At 51.8% G+C, this 14344-nt stretch overlaps 1 protein-coding gene across 1 annotated transcript in view; it reads right to left on the bottom strand.

The window, feature by feature from the left end:
* The window catches only part of hmga2 (high mobility group AT-hook 2), a 172222-nt gene that overhangs the window by 27858 nt on the left and 130020 nt on the right, over positions 1-14344 (bottom strand). The window lies entirely within an intron of this gene.

Raw genomic sequence — 14344 nt, forward strand, 5'->3', positions numbered from 1 at the left:
CATGTTGGATCAGAAACTTTGGGTGGGATTTACCCACTCTTTAGCAACATCTGAAAGTAGGTGTCAGAAAGTGACTTTAGGGCAGCGCGGTGGCGCAGTGGTTAGCACTGCTGTCCCATGGCGCTGAGGACCCGGGTTCGAGCCCGGCCCCGGGTCACTGTCCGTATGGAGTTTGCACATTCTTCCCGTGTCTGCGTGGGTCTCACCCCACAACCCAAAGATGTGCAGTAAAATGGATTAGCCATGCTAAATTGCCCCTTAATTGATGGAATATTTGAATACGATGGCACAAGCTGAACAAGTGAAGTTATTTGGTTGTTAGATTTGGTACGAAAATAGCTTTCTTCATAAAAAGTTTAAATCCAAACATCCAGTGCTGTTTTTCACACACAATCTCTGACAAATGCAGATAAGGCTGATACCTATTTTGGGGAACTGACACCATTTGAGGCACTATTTCATACAAATGAGTGTAGATTTGCGACATCATTGTGCGCACGTAAAATGCCAACCCATTCTTTAAATGTTATTTCATATGGCACTTCTGCCCAGTATAAACACTCCTGCCACACATACTCTCAGCCTGTTATCTTTTATTTGCGACTGTTACAAACAAGTGGATTTGATAGTCTGGCCTCCGGGCTTCTCCACTCTGATCTGCCAACAGGTTGGGGAGAAGGCCTCCATGAATGTGTCGACTTCCATCCCCACAAGTAGAGCGTTCCAACAGAGCAGTGTATCACAAACTAGCGCCTAGCTGGTTAAAAAGGATCACAACCGCTGCATCTGTTACATTCCTGAAAAGAGTACGTTTGCATGAAGCAACATTAAGCGAAACAGATTTTCCCGTTTTGAACCAATGGAGTTGGTTCTGTAAGAATATCATCAGAAAGAACATTACCCTCCAAGTTCAAATACTTTACACTGCCAATTTTTTGTACTGGTAAACTAAATAACTTGGCTTTACTTAGGGGAACCATGGTGGTTAGCACTGCTGCCTCACAGCGCCAGGGCAGCACAGTGGCAGAGTGGTTAGCACTGCTGCCGCACAGCGCCAGGGCAGCACAGTGGCAGAGTGGTTAGCACTGCTGCCTCACAGCGCCAGGGCAGCACAGTGGCAGAGTGGTTAGCACTGCTGCCGCACAGCGCCAGGGCAGCACAGTGGCAGAGTGGTTAGCACTGCTGCCGCACAGCGCCAGGGCAGCACAGTGGCAGAGTGGTTAGCACTGCTGCCTCACAGCACCAGGGACCTGGGTTCGATTCCGACCTTGGATGACTGTCTGTGTGGAGTTTGCACATTATTCCCGTGTCTTTTGTGGGTTTCCGCCGGGTGCTCCGGTTTACTCCCACAGTCCAAAGATGTGAAGGTTAGGTGGATTGGCCATGCTAAATTGCCCCGAGTTGGGTTATGGGGATAGGGTGCAGCTTCAGTAGGTCGGTGCAGGCTTGATGGGCCGAATGGCTTTGTTCCGCACTGTGGGGATTCTGAGACTTCTTCGACTTGTGTCTGGCTCTCTACCTCTCCCGCCCTACGGCCCTCTGTCAGGGAGAGGGAAGGGCGGCAGCAATCGAGGGGTTCGGCGATTAAGACAGGTCCTGTGACAGAACTGGCGCAAAAGATTGTTGAAATAAAACTCTTGATGCTAAATGTGAATAGGGCCTTATTAGCTGACCAATGTTAAAGCAGAGTGATTAAAGGTGCACTTTCAAACAAGGCATGGCGAACAAGCTAATAAACATGTTACGTGAATATGCATTTTTCATTTTCCTGAATCTTGTGGAATATGGAAATTATCAATTTTTCCTCATTAGTTTTCTTCGCTGATCCATCTTCGCCTTCGTCTGAATTGTTCCCTGGAAGAGCAGCAACTGACTCCAGTTTGATTGTGGAGAAATTATGCATTTCTGTGACCAACTTGAAATATGAAGTGCGAGGGGCGGCACGATAGTTAGCACTGCTGCCTCAGGTGCCAAGGACCCGAGTTCGATCCCGGCCCCGAGTCACTGTGTGGAGTTTGCACATTCGCCCCGTGTCTGAGTGGATCCCACCCCCACAAGCCAAAGATGTGAAGGGTAGGTGGATTGGCTATGATAATTGCCCCTAAATTGGGAAAAAAAGTGGAATTGGGCTCTTTAAATTTACTTAAAAAAAAAAGAAATATCTAGTGCTTCCTTGGTGCCTCAAGAATGAACCCTTCCTCTCCCCTGCTACCCAACACACACATCCAACAGTGCTTCAATTCAACTGATTCTCGATTTACCTCACATTTGTCTTTTGATCCAGAATGGTACTGGTCTTTTGTCCAACCCTCTTGGAGAGACTGGGATCCTGATCCAGAACATTGCTGTCAGCGGGAGAGATCTGTGATTCTGTGTGTGTGTGTGTGTGTGTGTGTGTGTGCGTGCGCGCAGCTCTGCAATAGGTGAGAGTCAGGAGGAGAAAGGCTCAAAAATGAACAGAGGGCAAAGGTTCGAAACCAAGAAGGGGGAAGGAGTGTTTAGATTTTTGGGCGTCTGGATTGCAGGGAAGGAGGAGGAAATCAGATGGCAAGTGAGGATGGAAGCATGCAAACAGAGACTGATGAATATGGCAAAGGTGGAGAGAATTGTTCCACTCTTCAAATGCTCACAGGTGGCTTCGAAGATCTTGCAAGATCAGTTGCTGGCACAACAACATGGATAAAGATTCTCAACTGCAGGGCATCTCTCTGTTTCAGGCCAATAACATTTGTGGAAGTCGGACTTCCGGTTCCGGCTATGCGCAGCTCAGCCGCACGTTCGGCAGCTCCCGCTACTTAAGGACTTTTGGGCCGATTTGAGGGCCCCAAACGGCGCTGTCTCGACGAATCCCGGTGGGGGAAGGTGTCTAGAGGAGCATTCCCCATAATTTATGGTGCTCACCCGGAGTGGGGCAAAGGAAAAAGCTGCAGCAGCTCCGCAAGAAAAGCGGGGGAAGAAGGACAAAATGGCGGCCGGCGGAACACCCGAGGACTGGTGGAAGTGGGCGCAGGAACAGCAAGCTGCTCTTCTGCGCTGTTTTGCGGAGCTGAAGGCTGAGTTGCTGGACTCTCTGAATGCGACTACCAACAGGCTGCTTGAGACCCAGGCGGCCCAGGAGGTGTCCATTCGGGAGTTGCAGCGGCAGGCCGCTGAGCGGGAGGAGGAGGCCGTGGTCGTCGTGGGGAAAGTGGAGTTGCACGAGGCACTTCACAAAAAGTGGCAAGACCGCTTGGAGGAGCTGGACGTTCGCACGAGGCGAAAGAATTTGAGGATCCTAGGCCTGGCGGAGGGGCTGGAGGGATCGGATCTTCTGTCGTATGTGACCATGATGCTGAGCTCGTTGATGGGAGCGGGGTCCTTCCATTTGCCCCTGGAGCTTGAGGGAGCTCACAGAGTGCTGGCTAGGAGACCCAAGACAAATGAAACCCGCGGGCGGTGCTGGTGCGGTTCCATCGATTCAGTGACCGGGAGTGTGTGCTGCGCTGGGCCAAGAAAGAGAGGAGCAGCAAGTGGGAGAATTCGGTAGTGCGAATCTACCAGGACTGGAGTGCGGAGGTGGCTAAGCGGTAGGCCGGGTTTAACCGGACGAAGGCGGTGCTGCATGCCAAGCAGGTCAGATTTGGAATGCTGCAGCCTGCGCGTCTGTGGGTGACATATAAGGACCGGCACCACTACTTCGAGTCCCCGGAGGAGGCGTGGGCCTTTGTACAGGCGGAGAAGCTGGACTCGAACTAGGGTCTGGGGACACACTATGGCCGTTGCTGTTTTCGCTGTTGCTGTTCTGCAATATTGGCACGTGTTTTTTATGCTGGTTTTCTTTTTGCTCTGTTTCCGGGTGGGTCTGTGTGTTGTCTATGGTTGTGGGGTATGTGGGGAATGTTGGGGGTATGTGTTTTATATGTTCTCTTCTGCACGGGGCTGGGGGTTGGGGTGAAACTGGATTTTGGAGAGCTGCGTCAGAAGGGTGGGGTGGAGCAGTGTGAAAGCGCGGGCTTTCCTCTGGTTTCCCGCGCTGCGGGGCGGGGGGGGCGGGGCTGGCGGTGGGGGCGTGGCCTCTACTGGTTTTCTTTCCCGCGCTGAAGCGGTGCCAAGGAGGAGTGGCAAGAGGGGGATGACCCCATGCCGGGAGGGGGATAGGTTTTGGCGGGAGCTGCCGGGGTCAGCAGAAGTCAGCTGACTCACGGAAGTACCATGGAGGGTGCGTCGCGGCTAGGAGTGGTCCTAGCCTGTGAAGGGGGGGGGGGGGGGGGGGGGGGGTTACCGGGTTGCTGCTGGAATGGCCAGGAAGGAGCTGGTGTGGGCCGGGGGGGGGGGGGGGGGGGGGGGGGGGGGGTAGAGGAGAGGCGTTATCGCCATGGGGAACGGGTCGGGCGCGGCGAGCTGGCCTGGGGTGAGCAGTCGATAAGCTATGGCTAGCCGGCGGGGGAGGGGGGCGGGTTGCCCTCTGATCCGGCTGATTACCTGGAACGTGAGGGGGCTGAATGGGCCGGTTAAGAGAACTAGGGTATTTTCTCATCTGAAGGGGCTGAAGGCGGACGTGGCTATGCTCCAGGAGACCCACTTAAAGGTGGCGGACCAGGTTCGTCTGAGGAAGGGGTGGGTGGGGCAGGTTTTTCACTCAGGATTAGAAGCGAAGAACCAGGGGGGTGGCGATTCTGGTGGGGAAGAGGGTGGCGTTCGAGGGGGCTGAGGTGGTGTCGGACAAGGAGGGCAGATATATTATGGTGAAGGGTAGGCTGCAGGGAGAGAAGGTGGTGCTGGTTAATGTATATGCCCCGAATTGGGATGATGCTGGCTTCATGAGGCGCTTGTTGGGCTGCATTCCGGACCTGGAGGCAGGGGGCCTGATCATGGGGGGAGACTTTAACACGGTGCTGGATCCCCCACTGGACCGGTCCAGTTCAAGGACGGGTAGGAGACCGGCGGCGGCCAAAGTGCTGAGGGGGTTTATGGACCAGATGGGAGGGGTGGATCCCTGGAGGTTTGGGAGGCCGAGAGCGCGGGAGTATTCCTTTTTCTCTCATGTCCATAGGGTTTATTCCCGAATTGATTTTTTCGTCCTGAGCAGTGGATTGATCCCGAAGGTGCAGGATGCCGAGTATTCGACCATAGCAATTTTAGACCATGCTCCGCACTGGGTTGATCAGGAGATGGGGGAGACGCGGAACCAGCGCCCGCTGTGGCGTCTGGACGTGGGGTTGCTGGCTGATGAGGAGGTGTGTAGGAGGGTCCGGGGAAGTATTGAGGAGTATCTTGATACCAACGACACGGGGGAGGTCCGGGTGGGAATGGTCTGGGAGGCTCTGAAAGCAGTGATCCGGGGGGAGCTGATCGCCATCCGGGCCCATAGGGAAAGGAGGGAGAGGAAGGAGAGGGAGAGACTGGTGGGGTAGCTCCTGGATGTGGACAGGAGATACGCGGAGGCACCGGAGTAGGGGTTTCTGGGGGAACGGCGTAGTTTGCAGGCCAAATTTGACTTGTTGACCACCAGAAAGGCAGAGACACAGTGGAGGAGGGCGCAGGGCGCGGTATATGAGTATGGGGAGAAGGCGAGCAGGATGTTGGCGCATCAGCTCCGTAGGCGGGATGCGGCTAGGGAAATTGGTGGAGTGACGGATGGGGTGGGAATGTAGTGCAGAAGGGGACAGAAGTAAATGGGGTCTTTAGGGACTTCTACGAGGAACTGTACCGGTCAGAACCTCCAATGGGGAGAGGGGGTTGGAGAGCTTCATGAACAGGCTATGTTTCCCAAAGGTTCAAGAGGAGCTGGTAGAGGGGCTGGGGGCGCCGATAGAGTTGGAGGAGCTAGTCAGGGGGGTTGGTCAAATGCAGTCAGGTAAGGCGCCGGGGCCGGATGGGTTCCCGGTGGAATTTTATAAAAAGTATGCGGATCTGGTGGGCCCCCTGTTGGTGCGAGCCTTCAATGAGGCATGGGGGGGGGGGGGGGGGGGGGGGGGGGGGCTTTGTCCCCGACGATGTCGCGGGCACTGATCTCTCTGATCCTAAAGCGGGATAAGGACCCCTTGCAGTGTGGATCATACAGGCCTATCTCGCTCCTCAATGTTGACGCTAAGTTGCTGGCGAAGATCCTGGCCACCAGGATAGAGGACTGTGTGCCAGGGGTGATACACGAGGATCAGACAGGATTTGTCAAGGGACAACAGCTCAACACAAATGTGCGGAGATTGCTAAATGTTACTATGATGCAGTCAGTGGAGGGAGAGGTGGAGATAGTGGTGGCGCTGGATGCAGAGAAAGCGTTTGATAGAGTTGAGTGGGGGTACCTGTGGGAGGTGCTGGAGCGGTTCGGATTCGGGGAGGGATTCATCAAATGGGTGAGGCTGCTCTACGCAGCTCCGATGGTGAGTGTAGTTACCAATGGAAGGAGATCAGAGTAGTTCAGGCTCTACCGTGGGACCAGGCAGGGGTGCCCCCTGTCCCCCTTGCTCTTTGCATTGGCGATTGAACCTTTGGCTATGGCGTTGAGTGAGTCAGGGAGATGGAGGGGTCTGGTGCGGGGTGGGGAGGAGCATCGGGTATCGCTGTATGCGGACGACCTGCTGTTGTACGTGGCGGACCCAGAAGGGGGAATGCCGGGGGTGATGGAGCTGTTAGCGGAATTTGGGGGCTTCTCGGGCTATAAGTTAAATTTAGGCAAGAGTGAGGTATTTGTAGTACACCCTGGTGATCAGGAGGAGGGAATTGGGAGGCTCCCGTTTAGGAGGGCAGTGAAGAGTTTCAGATACCTGGGGGTACAGGTTGCCAGGAGTTGGGGGACTCTCCATAAGCTTAATTTTACCAGGCTGGTGGAGCAGATGGAGGAGGAATTTAAAAGGTGGGACATGGTGCCGCTATCGTTGGTGGGTAGAGTGCAGTCCGTCAAAATGACGGTTCTCCCGAGGTTCTTGTTCCTCTTTCAGTGTTTGTCCATCTTTATCCCTAGGGCCTTTTTTAGAAGGGTGACTAGCAGCATCATGAGCTTTGTTTGGGCGCATGGGACCCCGAGGGTGAAGAGGGTCTTCTTGGAGCGGGGTAGGGATGGTGGGGGGCTGACGTTACCCAATCTCTCGGGGTATTATTGGGCGGCCAATGTGTCGATGGTGCGCAAGTGGGTGATGGAGGGGGAGGGGGCAGCATGGAAACGGATGGAGAGGGCGTCCTGTGTAGATACAAGCCTGGGGGCCCTGGTAACGGCGCCGTGGCCGCTCCCCCCTACGAGGTATACCACGAGTCCGGTGGTGGCGGCTACCCTCAGGATTTGGGGGCAGTGGAGGTGACATGGGGAGAAGTGGGGGACTTGATGGAGGCTCCGCTAAGGGGGAACCATCGGTTCGTCCCGGGGAACATTGATGGGGGCTTTCAGGGTTGGCACAGAGCGGGCATCAGACAGCTGAGGGACCTGTTTATTGATGGGAGGTTTGCGAGCATGGGGGAGTTGGAGGAGAAATTTGGGCTCTCCCTGGGGAACATGTTCAGGTATCTGCAGGTAAAGGCATTTGCTAGACGGCAGGTGGAGGGAGTCCCTTTGCTTCCCGCGAGGGGGGTGAGTGACAGGGTGCTTTTGGGGGTCTGGGTCGGAGAGGGGAAGATATCTGATTTCTACAAGGTTATGCAGGAGATGGAGGAGGCGTCAGTAGAGGAGCTGAAAGCTGAGTGGGAGGGGGAACTGGGGGAACAGATCGAAGACGGGACATGGGCTGATGCCCTGGAGAGGGTTAAGTCTTCCTCCTCATGTGCGCGGCTCAGCCTCATCCAATTCAAGGTGCTGCACCGAGCCCACATGTCCGGGTCTAGGATGAGTAGGTTCTTTGGGGGTGAAGACAGGGGTGTCAGGTGTTCGGGGAGTCCAGCGAACCATGCCCATATGTTCTGTGCATGCCCGGCACTGGAGGAGTTCTAGAAGGGGGTGGCGAGGACGGTGTCGAGGGTGGTAGGATCCAGGGTCAAGCCAGGCTGGGGACTCGCGATTTTTTGGGGTTCGGGTGGAGCCGGGAGTGTAGGAGGCGAAAGAGGCCGGTGTGCTGGCCTTTGCGTCCCTAGTAGCCCGGCGAAGGATCTTGCTACAATGGAATGATGCGAGGCCCCCAAGCGTGGAGACCTGGATCAATGACATGGCGGGTTTTATTAAGCTAGAGAAGGTCAAATTCGCCCTGAGAGGATCGGTACAAGGGTTCTTTAGGCGGTGGCAGCCTTTCCTCGACTTTCTGCCTCAACGATAGGGCACTGGGACAGTAGCAGCAGCAACCCGGGGGGGGGGGGGGGGGGGGAAAGGGGGAAGGGGGAGAGAAAAGAGGGACGATGACTATGTTTGTTTATTTAATTTTAATTTATTTTTAAGTTCTCTTGTTGTTTATTAGGGTTGGGGGTGTGGGGGGGGGGGAATGTGATACATGCGTTGATACGGTCTGGGGGGTGTTACAGTTATTATGGGGTTATTTTGTTACATTTCATTGTTTGTTGTTATAATTTCTGTAAAAAATTCCAATAAAAATTATTTTAAAAAAAAATTTGTGGAAGTCACATGATCTGATGCCATGTGTCCAAATTTACAGATGTGCAGGGTAGCGTGGCCAATCCACATAGAATTTACAGTGCAGAAGGAGGCCATTCGGCCCATCGAGTCTGCACCGGTCCTTGGAGAGGGCACCCTACCTAAGCCCACACCTCCACAATATCCTCGTAACCCAGTAACCCTGCCCAACCTCTTTTGATTACAACGGGGTAATTTAGCATGGCCAATTAACCTTACCTGCACATCTTTGGACTGCGGGAGGAAACAGGAGCACCCGGAGGAAACCCACGCAGACACGGGGAGAACGTGCAGACTCCGCACAGACAGTGACCCAAATGGGAATCGAACCTGGGACCCGGGCGCTGCGAAGCAACAGTGCGAACCATTGTTCTGCCGTGCCGCCCTATCACGTGGGTAAACCTCCTAGAATGCCTCCAACGAGAGTTTGCAACCCTAGTTCGCAGCCATGAAGACGCTAGCAGTTTAAATTTCAAGATAAACAAAATATATAAAGTGCTTAAAAATAAAAGAATTCCTAATTTACACTGACTGTAATCAAGCACTGTTCAACAAACGGTATTCAAGAAACAGCCATGATCGCTTTACTGCTCAAAGTGTACCACATTGGGGAGGCAGTCAACACACAGTCAATGACTTGACTTTTCAGAATACACATTAAATATAATGGATAACCTGGAGCAAGCTCTATTCACGGTTTAAATATCATCTAAATACCTGAATGAGATTAGTGTCTGTTCAGAGATGATGGATATCTGGCAATGGTCACAGCATTTTTTTCCTCAGTCTACCAAATTCCTAACAGCTACTATAATAATATTCTTTATTATCACAACGAGGCTTCCATTAACACTGCAATGAATTTACTGTGAAAAGCCCCTAATTGCCACATTCCGGCGCCTGTTCGGGTACACGGAGGGAGAATTCAGAATGTCCAAATTACCTAACAAGCACGTCTTTTGGCTCTTGTCGGAGGAAACCGGAGCACCCGGGAGAAACCCACACAACGCAGGGAAAACGTGCAGACTGCTCAGACAGTGACCCAAGCCGGGAATCGAACCTGGGACCCTGGCACTATGAAGCAACAGTGCTAACCACTGTGGCTGCTCACAACTCACCTCCATTTTAGGTGCACCCCTTTAAGCTCCCTTCTCCGAAACAGCCTGGTTCAAATATGCTTTGCACTGGCCCTTGATGAGAGATTTTAAGTAATGCCTAACAGTAGCAAATGCTTTGACAGTACACGATAAACGAAAGTGTATTACAAAGCTGTGCTAGGTTGTTTAGATGACATCATAAACCATGATAGCAAAGGTTTTGTGGTTGCAGATAACCAAAACCGCCAGTCTGTTATAGCATTGAGTACAATCCTAATGATCATTAAAAAAATTCAGCTGACAGACTAACCACAGTCTATATCACGTTACCCCCACAATAGCTGGTTTTTTTTCAAGCTGCCATCAATCTTGCCCAACTGATTTGGTATCAGAGACCCTGTTTCCTAAAAGATAACATGTTCAAAGTAGGGTTGTAGCCAGTGGGCTCTCGAGAGGTTTCTGTAGTTTGGCCATGAGAGGCACACACAGCAGAATCAGTGTGGCAGTACCAGAAATCCTGTGATGAACTATGGGGTGCGTTAGCCAAAAATCCCTTTATAGGACACGTTCACACGGGAAGCTGTCAAATGACACCTGTCAAGTCACACCTGCAGACTAAAGTGTACTCTGAAATTTGGAATCGGGCCAAAACTCTGCATATATTAACTTATTCAGTCCTTAATTGAAACTGCACCTGTATGAACTAACAGCTGATAAATGAGCAATTTTGAACCTCACGTTTCAGCCCCTTCCTTGAACAGGAGATCACAGGTTATAGAAATGGCTCGGCATTTTGTAACATTTTCAGGCAGTGTTAAAATGGGATAATGTGGGGGCAGCATGGTGAAATGAAAATCGCTTATTGTCACGAGTAGGCTTCAATGAAGTTACTGTGAAAAGCCCTAGTCGCCACATTCCGGCGCCTGTCCGGGGAGGCTGGTACGGGAATCGAACCGTGCTGCTGGCCTGCTTGGTCTGCTTTAAAAGCCAGCGATTTAGCCCGGTGAGCTAAACCAGCCCCTGAAAAGCCCCTAGTCGCCACATTCCGGCGCCTGTCCGGGGAGGCTGGTACGGGAACTGGTGGCACAGTGGTTAGCATTGCTGCCTACGGCAATGAGGACCCGGGTTCGAATCCCGGCCCTGGGTCACTGTCCGTGTGGAGTTTGCACATTCTCCCCGTGTCTGCGTGGGTTTCACCCCCACAACCCAAAGATGTGCAGATTAGGTGAATTGGCCACGCTAAATTGCCCCTTAATTGGAAAAATAATCATTGGGTTCTTTAAATTTTAAAAAAATGGGATAATGTGGATTGGGAGGTGAGAGAGGGAGAGAGAGAGAGAGAGAGAGAGAGAAAGTAAAAGAAAGAGAGAGAAAACAAAGAATTTTCGACAAAAGGGTTCAATAGAATTGTTGAAAATGTAATCAAAGAAATTTCAGCACCCAGAAAACAGGTACAAAAATGCAACTTTAGCACTATTCAATATTTTTCCTTCTTTATGAAAATAAATTTGGAAGAGCAGGTTGCAGCAATGAATGCAGTTCGTCACCACTTGGAGGAGGTGCTGAGGGCAGTGTGGGAACAGAACGTACTCTGGGACCTGCACCTTCAATGTCTATCATTGAAAGTGGCTCAGGAGTACCACAACATACCAGATTGGCCATGTCTGAGTGACGCTAAAGGCCACAGCACCTTCCGAGGTCGCGGCCATCATACCCATAAGTCTTAAACAAATTTGATTCACTCTACTTCCAAGAAAAACAGTTGACTGCAGTAGACAGAGCCAACAGCCTGACACCATCCTGGCTCTAGAATAAGTGTTATCCCAGACTGTTCCAATACAACTACAGTGCCGGCAATTACCTGACAACGTGGAGAAAGTTGAATGTTTCCCTGAGCAGACTGTCAAAGTCATTTGGCAGAGTACCTCATTACCGGAACTTTCAAATAACCACCAAGAAGGTGGTTGACTGCTGATGAAAAAGCCCGCCACCATCATATCTTTCCTGCAAGCCCCAAGTTTCAATCCTCTACACATTTCTCTCAGGGTAGCTGTTGTGGGGAAGAGACACTCGTCCACCTCCTCCTGGAATTTGTAAGGAACGACGGGAAAGAGATGCAGCGGATTTTGTCGAGGTTCATCCCGAGCAGCTCTGTGATGCCGGGTTTAGTGTTCTACAGAAACGCACACAGAGACAAACATCGACTGCTGCTCGGGGAACCATTAATTCGGTGAAAGATCCTCTTTGGCCTGGCTGAAACCTGCTGGTCTTCTAGTGCAAGGAGTTGCCAACAACTCGACATTGTAGATTGGCACATCCCATGATCCAGGACTACGCGTTGTGATGTAGGACTATGTGCGAAAGGATGCCCTAAAGCTTACGGCAGCTGCTGCAGAAGCAAAATGGGGAAAATTAGAAGTCTGACAACACCAGGTTAAAGTCCAACAGGTTTGTTTCGAATCACTAGCTTTCAGAGCACAGCTCCTTCCTCAGGTGAATGAGATGAATTCACCTGAGGAAGGAGCAATGCTCCTGTTGGACTATAACCTGGTGTTGTTAGACTTCTTACTGTGCTCACCCCAGTCCAACGCCGGCACCTCCACATCAAAATGGGGAAAGACCAGGGTCTATGGCCATACACAGCCATAGTGTACTGAGAGACTGAGCCGAACCCCCCAGGTTGTATGTTTGACATGAAATGTCTGTAAATACTAAGGGCGCGATTCTCCGCTCCCGCGCGGCATCGGGAAGGCCGTTGTGAACTCGGCCGGGTTTCACGACGGCGTCGGAGGCCGCTCCTCGCACCCTATTCACCCCCCCCCCCCCCCCCCCCCCCCAGGGGGCTAGGAGCGGTGTTGTGAGAAACTCGGCCGTTGGGCCTTGACGCTTGAGTCAAAACGGCGCACCGAGAATGACGCGGCGGCGGCGCCTAAGTGACATCAGCTGCCCATGTGCAGGTTGGCCGGCTCCAACCCGCGCATGCACGGTTCCTGTCTTCCCCTCCGCTGCCCCGCAAGACGTGGCGGCTTGATCTTGCGGGGCGGCGGAGGGGAAAGAGTGTGTCTCTTGGAGATGCCGGCCTGACGATCGGTGGGCACCGATCGCGGGCCAGTCCCCTCCCGAGCACGACTGTGATGCTCAATCCCCTCTCCGTCCCCCACAGGCCCCAAACTTACCTTTCGAGCTATGTTCACGCCGGCGGCAACCACACCTGGTCGCTTCCGCAACACGCCATGTGGGGAGGTGGGGGTGGGAGAATCGCAGGGGGTGCCAGGGCGGCGTGTCGTGATTCGCCCGGCCCTCCCGCAATTCTCCCACCTGGCGTGGGGAGCGGAGAATCGAGCCCTAAGAGTATTGCAACTGCTGCGTAACACCCGAGTGCTACATGCCGGATGGAGAAATTTCAAGCGGTTATTGGATAGGCACATGGAGCACACCAGAATGACAGGGAATGGTATAGCTTGATCTTGGTTTCGGACAATGCTCGGCACAACATCGAGGGCCAAAGGGCCTGTTCTGTGCTGTACTGTTCTATGTTCTATGTACCCGTCTGTAAGCTTCAATTTGAAATGCACTTTACAAGTTTTGTGGAAGAAAAGATAATTTTGGAAAGAAAATTCAATGTGGAAAATTACCAGTCTGCAAAAAAAAGGAGAATCCTACAACTCCATCAGCCTGCACCGAATCATCAGCAAAGTGTTTGGCATGGACAACAACGTTAACAATAATGTAATAATAGCAAAATAATGCTGATGCTGCAAACCTGAAACAGAAAACAGAAAATGTTGGGAAAGCTCAGCAGGTCTGGCAGCATCTGTGGAGGGAGAAACAGAGTTAACGTTTCACGTTCGCATGACTCTTCCTCAGAGATGAAGAGAGGGAGAAACGTGATTGATTTTGTCCTGCATATGAAGGGGCATTAGAGCACAGTTGCAGCAAAATAGAAGGTCTGGAATTGGGATGAGTTAGGAGAGATTGGAAAAAGATGTTTGGGGAACAAAACAAAACAAAAGAATTGCAGTGTTGGGGACTAAAGAAGGTGCTGATAGTGGCATAAAGATAACAGAACAGTTCAGTTGTGTCAGGTCCATTTGGCTGCCGATGTTATTATTCTCCCAGTTCAGAGATGGGTACAAGAGCTGAATACCAGCAGTAAGGTAAAAGGTACTGAGACAACATTGAGAGGAATGTGCACATAGAACCTAAAGTCAACAAAGTTCAGGGCATGTACTCTTCAAGAACTAAAGTCACACTTAACACAAAGAAGATGGTTGCGGTTGTTGGAGACCAATAATTGTAGCCCCAAGACATTACTACAGGAAGACCCTAGGGTATTCTCTTAGGCCCAATTATCTTCAGCTGCTTCAGTAGTTCTTCTTCCTATCAGAACGTCAGAAGTGAGTTGTTCACTGATCACAGCAGTTTCAATTTAATTTATAATTTTGCAAATGATGAAGGAGGCCATGTCCTCCTGCTGCACAATGTGTGCAACATCCTGGCTTTGACTTCTAAGTTACAAGCTACATTTGTGCCTCATGAACATAGAACATAGAACAGTACAGCACAGAACAGGCCCTTCGGCCCTCGATGTTGTGCCGAGCCATGATCACCCTACTCAAACCCACACATCCACCCTATACCCGTAACCCAACAACCCCCCCCCCCCCCCTTAACTTTACTTTCCGGCATTATGTCGTATTAACTTCAACATCTTGAG

This window comes from Scyliorhinus canicula, chromosome 20, assembly GCF_902713615.1.
Source record: "Scyliorhinus canicula chromosome 20, sScyCan1.1, whole genome shotgun sequence".
Classification (NCBI taxonomy): Eukaryota; Metazoa; Chordata; class Chondrichthyes; order Carcharhiniformes; family Scyliorhinidae; genus Scyliorhinus; species Scyliorhinus canicula.